Source organism: Xiphias gladius, chromosome 2 (assembly GCF_016859285.1).
Source record: "Xiphias gladius isolate SHS-SW01 ecotype Sanya breed wild chromosome 2, ASM1685928v1, whole genome shotgun sequence".
NCBI classification, from domain to species: domain Eukaryota; kingdom Metazoa; phylum Chordata; class Actinopteri; order Istiophoriformes; family Xiphiidae; genus Xiphias; species Xiphias gladius.
Window position 1 is genome coordinate 20261662 of NC_053401.1, and position 9513 is coordinate 20271174.

Genomic DNA, 9513 nt, shown 5'->3' on the forward strand with positions numbered 1-9513 from the left:
CGTAACAGGAGTGTCTCCAGACAGATCTTATTTTGGAGATATCTTCAACTAACATCTAAGAATTTGAAGTGTATTTGTAAATATCTTGAATTATCATTTTCACCAGTTACAATGCAGCTGTGGATATTAAAAACAATGTATGTCATTTTCACATCCTGTAGTGTTCTGGGTGTCTGTTGTGCGTATTGTGCGTAAAAAAGTGCAATCCTCGGTAGATATCAGGGAGCAGCTGTCAATCAACCAAAGCAACTTCCTTGATGACAAAACACAAAACAGCTAGCTTCAACCATCACAGACTGACAACACCAGTAGCCACGGCATCAAAGTCATGTCAAGCAGAGTAGATTGGTGTTGTCATCATTTTGACTAATAACAACAGGATTACGCATATGTCTCCAATTATCATTCAGTTTATATAGCAAATCACTTGGTTATATCTGCGACATTACTGTAAATATAGGAACACCATACTAATATAAGTAGGACCTCCATTTGCTCTCTAAACAGCCTTAGGCGTTTGTGGCCTGGATTCCTCAAGATGTTGGAAAGTTTCCTCTGAGATTCTGGTCCATGTTGACATGTTTGCATCACATCATTTCTGCAGATTTGTCAGCTGCACAGTCATGCTGCTAGTCTCCCGTTCTACCACATCCCAGAGGGTTTCTACTGGATCCAGATCTGGTGAATGGGGAGGTCACTGAAGTTCACCGAACTCTTTGTCATGTTCATGAAACCAGTTTGACACAACTTCTGCTTTGTGAAATGGTGCATTATCATGCTGGAAGTAGCCATTCAACGATGGTAAATTGTGGCCATAAAGGGAAGCACATGGTCAGCAACAATACTCAGACAGGCTGTGGCATTCAAACCATGATTGGTTGGTTTTAAGGGGCCCAAAGTGAGCCAAGAAAACAACATACCTCAGTCAAAGTCACTGAGATCACATTTTTTCCCCATTCTGATGTTTGATGTGAACATTAACTGAAGCTCCTGACCTGTATCTGCATGGTTTTGTGCATTGCTCTACTACCGCATGAATGGCTGATTCGATAATTGCATGAATAAGCAGGTGTGCCGGTGTTCCTAATAAAGTGCCCGGTGAGTGTATTTTGACATTAGGGAAAAATTAGGGATTGATGTTGAACCTTACTACAGTTTTGGTAACAGACAGAAATGTGTTTATAGCACAGAGTTTTGAATTGAATGTCTCATCAGATTTGTAATCTTATGTACTTATTCTTTCAACAATCTCAAATGATATCCAACCCTAGTAAAATATATATTTGGAGATATGTTAAATCGCTATTGTTACAGATTAGCTCGTGTTCTGCACAGTGGTGCAGTGGTTAGCACTGTCACCTCACAGCAAGAAGGTTCTGGGTTCGAACCCCTTTTCTGCGTGGAGTTCACATGTTCCCTCGTGCCTGCATGGGTTTCCTCTGGGCACTCCAGCTTTCTCCCATAGTCAATGGACTGTCTTCCTCAGCAAGTTAGGTCAATTGGCAGCTCTAAAAATTGCCCATACGTGTGAATGTGAGCGTGAATGGTTGCTTGTATGTATCAGCCCTCTGAAACACTGGTGACCTGTTCAGGGCGTGCCCCTTCACTCACCCAGTGTCAGTTGGGACTGGTATTATTTGTAGTAATTGTTCCTTTTGTCCATTCTGGTTCCAAAGAGATCCCCTCTTAAAGCAGTTTCAATGAAATTGATGGGGGACCAAATCCACGGACCTCTGTCTTTGCAAAAATGTATTTCAAAGCTCATTTGAAGCTAATATGAGGCTTGGCTCTTTGAGTTAGACAGATTAGGTAGGTATCTTCCAAAGTTACATCTTATTTAGAACCAGATTCCAGCTTTGTGTATCTAGCTCTCTGCTGCAGTTCAGCAAGAAAAAACTGTCAGTGGAAACACAGAGGCATTCTCATTCTAAACAGACTGTAACTTTGGGAAATTCCAACTTCATTTGGCCAGCTCAGACTGCTGAAGCCTCATATTAGCTTCAGATAAACTTTGGAATATATTTTTTCAAGGAACGAGAACTGTGTATTTCTCCCCATCCCTTACCCAATTGAATTAGGAAAAGAAACAATTACGGTGACCAAAAACTGTTTCAATGTACATGCAGTACGAGCATGTGGATATTGGTTTTAGCTAGACTTTAAAAAATGAGAACCTATCATTTGAGTTCTTAAACTTGGTCTGTGGCCAGAAGTACTGTATCTGACAAGGCCAAAGCCACATGCTTTAAAATCATATATTTATCTGCCACATGCAGCATAGATTTAAGACTTGCCCAGAAAACCTGGTGCTTCCGTTCATCCTTCAGCCACTCGAGGTATGTCTGCTGCCCCAAAAAACTTCTGAGTCTGAAGAACCTGTTGGGCAGAGAGTCCGTTAGAATCGGGTCCAGCAAGATGAAGACTGAAGTCCTCTTCACAGTGCTGGAAGAGGACAAAGAATGTGCTGGACAAAGAATAACTTTCACCATTCGCCGCCCAGCACCTTCCAAAATGCACTTTCCAAAGAGGGCACCAGCTGGTTGTCCACCCAGCCAGAGTCCTGATGACTGTAGGAGAAGAAGCATGATAAATGATACATTCTTCAGTGTGTTTGAATGTTCATACTTCATCTTGATCCACATCCATAACATCTTTGTATACTATATTCATGCACATTTATAGAAAACCAGACATATGGCCCCAGATATACTGTAACTATTATGACAGGCAAAGCAACTGCAGCTTTGAAGCAATGTCTCACATGACTGAACGCACTGGTTTTGTACACTGACAGTGACAGGCCTGCAAATGATGGCTGGGTACTGCATGTACAACCTAATGAGCAAAGACTTCTTGAAAGCAGTGATGAACCAATAGGAGTCACATGAGCAGATGAATGCATTTCTTCCAGCTTTGAGGGTCTGAAACCTGGGAAGTACTGCCAAGACCTCCCCAGATGTGAATGAGCTAGTGTTCTGGTCTACGTAGAGACTGAGCTCAGCCATGGTGGAGAGATCCGCAGGGATAACCTGAATGCTGTTGGAGCTGAGATGGAAGTGTGTCATCTTGGGAAAGTGGGACAGATCCTTTTCCATTCTGGCTGTTATTCCATTTTTTGACAAGTCAGTCCTCCAAACGTTTGCATACAGATATCTAGAGACACTGTTCTGTTGTTCGCCAGGCTGAGCTCAGTCAACTGAACAAGCCAAGAACAGTCCACATTCAAGCAGATTGAGTTCCGGAGTCCCTGTTCAGACCTGGCATTAAAATGCATCATGGCTGATCTGATCACAAATGGACAGCTCTAAGTACAGTTGTGAATGCACCCAAGAAGCATTGAGGACGTATTGAGATCCAATCACTCAGACTACATTCGGAGGTGGCCTGGGCTACGTATGGCCGCATTCTTTTAAGAGTGTGAACGCAAATGTGTCCGGGGCCACATTGAAGGACTCAACTGACGTCCTCTGCGTAAGCGTATGTAGATACTCATTGTTAACAAATACAAGTCGTACAAATCACGTAAAACTGGCTTTGACCAGGGTGTCTGGAAATTTCAAAAAGCCCACAGAGATATATTACGAGTGCGTCAAACAATTTGGGCAATTTGGTTTGTGTAAATGCTAAGGAATAGACCCTGTCTGTATTGTTTTGATTTCTTCTTCTTCTTCTGAACAGGGCCAGTGACTCTGTGTTTTTCTGATGTTCCTTCTCAGAGATAAAGGAAAGACTGCTGAAGCAGTTCTTGTTTAAAGACAGCTGCCTCAGTTTGGGGAAGATGGAGGTGTGCAAACAGTGAAACCACCAGAAGCCTGAATCAGTTAAGAGGTTATCTGACAGATCCAGTGTCTCCCGTGATGGAGGGGCAGATACCAGTTTGCAGGGTAGAATGTTCATTCCAGTCCAAGGGAACTTTAAATAGGTCAGATTTGAGATTACCTCAAGGCTTGATTGTGTGATTAATGGTGTGGAACTGTCTGGTGTATCTTCATTATAAGTGATGTTGACAAATGAGATGTCAAAAAGGGAGGAAAGCCACACCAAGTGTTGTCTATGGTGAGATTCTGTATGTATGGCTTTGTTCTCAGGTTCTTAAATGGGTTGCCAGTTATATGGCAGTTGTCTGGAAATACACTGATGAATCTTAATGGTGTTGCTCCCATCACATTCAAATCACGCGGTTCTCCAACATACTGAAATTCCCTCAAAAGGGGAAATTTTGCAAGAGCATCAGAATCGTACTTTTGCCAGTGAATTCCTGTTCCCAAAACCAGACGCTGCTGAAAAACGTTCATCAGTGGATCAAAGCCATTGTAGTTCACTGACAGAGCAGCTGTACTACATAATGACAGTACATCCAGATTTGTTAGCTTCTGAACTGATGCTGGTATTCAATAGCTGTCTTCAGATTGTTAGCCAAATCAAAGATTTGCAGCTGTTTCAATGAAATGTCAGGAGTGATAGGTAAGTCCCTGTAAGATATATTAAAAACTATGAACAGACTGGAAGAAATTTCCCGCGGGTCACAGTGCGTTACCCTCAGGAAAGAGAGCTGGGACAGTCGCCATTCAGTCTTTGGATGGAAAAATATCCAAATACACCAAAACAAATGGAATAACTAGGTGGATCATTTATTGCAATGACGAACATTTTGAGAGAGGACCAAACATTTTAGAAGCAGTACTGCAAAATGGAAAAAGTAGAGGCAAGGGTGAAGAAAAAGGACATTATTTTTGTGTAGACATACACAAAGTATGTCAGCAGTCGGAGAATAAGGGGCTTTAGTCTGTGCTGTTCGCTTTGAGCTCTGACTTTTATCCTCTGTGTCCTGAAGAGCAATCTATCAACTACTAAAGTACCACTCCTGTTTTACCTCCTGTAAATTCTTCTTTCCTTTCACATGAATGTAATTTGTGAAAAGGGATGTTTGAAGAGTAGGATTAAAGTAAAACACAGTTAGTATATAATAAACCTAAAATTACGTTAAATTGCTAATGTTTATTTCTCAACACTGAGTTCACTTTTCAAAACTCTTCATCACAGCAGCAGTCAATGTCGTCTACACTGTGGATCAGTTTTCATTGCTTTGGCACAAAATGAATTCAGTGACCGCATCTTGCAAAATTCATGAACTGTTTTCTCGCTCAAACTCAACCACCGCCAAAACTCCTTGTATTTATTGTCCATTTTTGCACATTTACATACTGTTGTAAAAACTGATAAATTTACATAAAAATCCTGAAACATAACACAAAATTACTGTAGATTAGACTGCAATTTGCTGCATTTGACTACATCTATATCTAAAAATAAATAAATATATAAATAAGCATAAATTCCTAAATGGGACATACAACACTGAGGCCTGTTTTCAGTCCTTGATGATTCCCCTATGAAAGACTTGCAGGCGAGGAAAGGGGGCAGGTGAGGCAGAATCCAGGACATTTTATAATTGTATGGGATGATGTGGTGTTTCACCATTTTCTCCCAGTCACAGAGGGGTTTAAAGCGCATCCCGGGCTGCCATCACTTTTTCTTCCACCCTAAGTCTGGTTCATACCTCAGCGTTGAGTCAACAGCGTACACAAAGTGCCTACTCCGTAGCCGGATGTGCACGCCCCCTAGAAATATAACTACATGTCGCAGCGACGCAGACTGCAGAGACCGTATTTGGTCCACTTGGTAGCATGTCTCGTCCATGTCTCTCAGGGGCCGGACAAACACAGAAAACTCACCCTCCTTCTGCCTCGATCAGTAAAACGGTCGTAGAGACCGTCTCCTGCAATGTCTTCTCTCTTTTCTGTGTTGCAGCAGTTTCAGTAATAGTAATGCTTGTTAGCTCCTACTCGAACCTGAGCTGCTCAGTTTCAGTCGCCATTGTTTGAATGACACGCACAGTGGCATAGACACCCGAACGCCAACGAGCGTTTTGGCTTTGCAATTGCAGCGCAATGCAGACACACCAGCGCACAACGATGTAGGCCGTTTGCATAAGCTAGTGCATTGGCTCTGTGTCGAATTCTACGCAGAAGTATAAACCAGGCTTAAGTCAGAATAAGTGGTCTTACTGCTATGATTATTTTTATTTTGGTCAATAAAGCTTGTATTGTAAAAACTGTCGAGTATCACTATCTTAAAAATGTTGGCTTTCCTATTTATATCATTTTATGCCTTTGGAGCTTCTCGCACTCATCACTTATCAGGTGATGTCAATTAAATCTGTGAGGGGTTTAGGGCTTAGGGGGGACATTGGGATTGAGCTGAGGAGAACAGCATGTCTGAAAATGAAGTGAAAACGGGGTTGAAGAGGAGAGAGGAGCAAACTGGGCAAAATTTACAGAACCGGGTGAGGAATCGTGAGGAACGGTGCAGTTCTACCATCGAAATACAGTGACCGTGGTAATTTGGTCACTACCATGAAGGTACAGTACCATGGTATACCATGGTGTTTCTATGGAATTGTACCAGTGAGCAAATTACCATACCAATTTTTATGGCATAACCATGGCAGTATCTGCGCTGTGTGCCGACACAGACACCAATATTTAAAAAAATATTAAAACACTCCCTCCCAAAAAAAAAAAAAAAAAAGATTTAGACTAAAACTAGAAACTGTAAACTAAAAATTAACAGAGCGGATACGAACACCACACAGTCTTAAGGGTAAGTGTGAGAACTCTTACATTAGCAGCAACAGCTTGGCTTGTTAGCAGCTGGCTCAGTTGTAAATAAGGTGCAACCGGATGTTTGCATTGTAAGGACCGTATGGCACAGAGGGTTAAAATGACATGTACAGTCATTACTGTTTATCTAATGGATGCAGGCCTATTGAATTGTCTGTGGGGAGGGCTGCCCTTGGTGTTATAGTTCATGGGAGGGGATTGGAGGTGTTGGTCTGGGTTAACAAACTGTTGAGCATCCTCAACAGCTTGAGGGAGGGTGGCAGAGCCTGGTAGAGGAGGCGCAGATGCTCTGGTACCTCCAGCCAGATGGTAGGAGGGTGAAGAGGATGTGACTGGGGTGGGTGTGGTCCTTCGTGATGCTGAGGGTCTTGGGTGTGCACCCTACTTCGTGATGTGTTGTATGGAGAGGAGAGAAGTACTGATGAACTTTTCTGCTGTTTTCACTTTCCATTTTAAGGGCTTATGCTCAGGGACCTTGTGGTTTCCATACCAGACCGTGATGCAGGTGGTAAGGATGCTCTCAGTGTTTCTTATGTTGAACGTGGCGAGGATGGATCCATCCCCGCCACGTTCAACACAGACACAGATGTGCTTTCTTGGCACTGGGATGATGTTGGTTGCCTTGGAGAATGTGGAGATGACTGCTTGGGCCAGTGGAATGCTGAATATGTCTAGAGGGACATTTGCCAGCTTTCCGGTGCATTCCCTGATGGCAAACCCAGGATTTTATTTGGTCCTTCGGTTTTGTGGAGGCTGACCCTCAAGAGGGTCTTCCTCACACTGTCTGCAGTCACATGAAGAACCTGGTCATTTGGGGGAAGAATGGTCTTCATCCCCCGCAAATTGCTCAACCTGTCATATCGAGAATAAAAGTTGTTCAGCGCATCTGGAAAGCAGGCATTATTGTCATAAGTCTGTGGTGGTGCTTTTTAAACATCTTGTTGCACCTTACACTCACACAGCACTTTAGAAGGAACAGCCGTAAACCTGATTGTTTGTACAATTATCAAATCAGCCAATCGTGTGGCAGCAGAGCAATGCGTAAGATTGTGCAGATACAGGTCAGGAGCGTCAGTTAATGTTCACATCAAACATCAGAATCAGGAAAAAATGTGATCTAAGTGACTTTGACTGAGGTATGTTGTTGGTGTCATACGGGCCGGTTTGATCGTGTGATCTCGTTTTTCGCCCCCCCCCATTTTTCCACTTATTACTGTGTTGCACTGCGGTGCTACGACCTTCTTCAACTCTTGCCCATTAGCGATTAAACTTCTGACATTCCGTTGGAAGACTTGAAATACCACGAGGAAGCCAATCACCTTGAGACAGTCCATCATAATGAGAAGGGTTCAAGATCTCATGAATCAGTTCAGCATCAACGTCCCTAATTAGAATCTCTGTTGCTGCCTCTACAACTGTCTTGATCACTGTCCTTTTTTCTCCGTTGTTGCATTGCCACATTCACAGTCTTACAGATGAAAGCGACAAAGCTGATTTTATCCACAATCAGTGTACCCACCCCCATTAATCTAGACGGAGCCTCTACTGGTCGTCTATTTTCCGACTAGCTTGCGCTATTTACATGTGTAACACTGGATCTGGATAGCTCAATTTCCTTCTTGGTTTTATGTCTTCATGTCTTTGTGTTTGCGTTGGTGTTTTGTTAACACTTTTGTTTTAGGAAAAATCCTTCTGTTATCCACCTGTGGCAAAGAATATTAATAATAAATAATAAATATTGATTATTAGTACTTTTTCTCTATTTATTAATCATATTTTAATACAAATATTATAATTTTCCTCAATAGCTTCCACATCATGTGACCTATTCCTTCAAAATCTATCCTAAAATGTGTGACTACGTGGCCTAGACAAGGCACTCCCCGTAAATACTGTATGTTAGTACTTTATTTATTTATGAATAATATTTTTAATAAAAATATTTTTCTCAATAGCTTCCACCCCATGTGACCTACTGGTTCAAAACTTAGTCTAAAATGTGTGGCCACATGGCCCAAAGAGGGCACACCCCTTAACATTGGGTATTACTGCTTAGTTATTTATTAATTATATTTGAAGACAAATATTACATTTTTTTTTTCTGGTTTTACTGGTTCAAAATCAACATGAAAAAACAGATAGGGTTCACCTCCAATAATTTTCATAAAATGGTTTCCCAATTTAATATATATATATATATATTTCTCCACAAAATATGCTTTTTATGAACCAAACATGCTTTGTGACATTCATTTATGTCAAATATCCAGGATCATGTTTAAATATTTGTTTGACCTAGTGTCCTCTTGACAGGGCCTCAATCCAGTCTGATCCAGTGTATCAGTGGTAACACGGGCACAAACGATGGGGATGCTCTACGGTTAACAGCTGAATACTTTGTGCTATAGAAATGACTGCGCTGGTCACTGAAATGAAAATGTTACTCGAGATGATAAAGTGCTGGATCGGAGTACAATGAAACAAGGATTTAACACCTCACTGCTTTTTTGCTGGGAAAAAAAAAAGTCTCCAAAAGCCAGAACAAATGGACAGGAAACAGGGATACGTGGAGTTGAACAAATCTCCCATGGCTGCTTTTAGCTCCAGTTACAATTCCAAAAAGAGAGACAAATACTCAATATAGATAAAGGGAAGAACAACTTTGTAGGTCAAAAAAAGGAACAAACTCTATTTCATCAAGTCCCTTTAGACCTGAGGTGAGTAAGACACACATGAATCGTAAGACCACTGAGACAAGTGAAGATAAATAAGGAGTAATTGATAATTTTAAGGACAAAAAGGAACACTTACGTATTCGGCACCGCAGCCT

The 9513-nt window shown here is 41.7% G+C and overlaps 1 pseudogene; it reads right to left on the bottom strand.

The window, feature by feature from the left end:
• Positions 1-2316: 2316 nt before the first annotated feature.
• Positions 2317-5514, bottom strand: LOC120804078 (annotated as a pseudogene).
• Between the last annotated feature and the right edge of the window lie 3999 nt (positions 5515-9513).